Below are 510 nucleotides of genomic sequence, written 5' to 3'. Positions count from 1 at the left end.
CCCTTTGATGTTAAACAGTGCTCCAGTTTGCTTAGGCAGTAAATACTAAGCAGTGATTCAGTGCACACATAGGGTGATATGTAACTACATAACATAAACACAACTGTGAGATTAAAATGTATAAACTTATGTATGCTATATAATAAAACCCTAACTAATTATTCATTTCTATCTAAAAATGAAAATCACCCTAACAGTAACGACTCTCACCGATACTGTGCTGCAACGACACAGTCGTTAAGGGACATTGTTGGCCTTCAAAGGACTGAAACACCACCGAGGGGGATAAATATCTCCGGCTCAACACCAGTCAGTCAGAACTGATGAAGCCTCTTGGATGAGAGGTGAAACGTCTTCGATCTAGAAATCTAAGTCCAGTTGATTTTTTCTAAGGTTTTTTCAATAAGTAGTATTAACAAACAACAACCAGGGCAAACAATGCAAAATAAGCAGTATAAACAGGCAGTAAACAATGCAGACAGACAAAGGAATGCTCATTGTGATGAGATA

At 37.6% G+C, this 510-nt stretch overlaps 1 pseudogene; it reads right to left on the bottom strand.

The window, feature by feature from the left end:
* Positions 1-248, bottom strand: part of LOC109953531 (olfactory receptor 1-like) — a 4091-nt pseudogene extending 3843 nt beyond the window's left edge.
* Between the last annotated feature and the right edge of the window lie 262 nt (positions 249-510).

The sequence above is a fragment of the Monopterus albus genome, unplaced genomic scaffold, assembly GCF_001952655.1.
Source record: "Monopterus albus unplaced genomic scaffold, M_albus_1.0 scaffold734.1, whole genome shotgun sequence".
NCBI lineage: Eukaryota > Metazoa > Chordata > Actinopteri > Synbranchiformes > Synbranchidae > Monopterus > Monopterus albus.
Note: the sequence above shows the minus strand (reverse complement) of the source record. Positions and strands in the feature narration are given on the sequence as shown.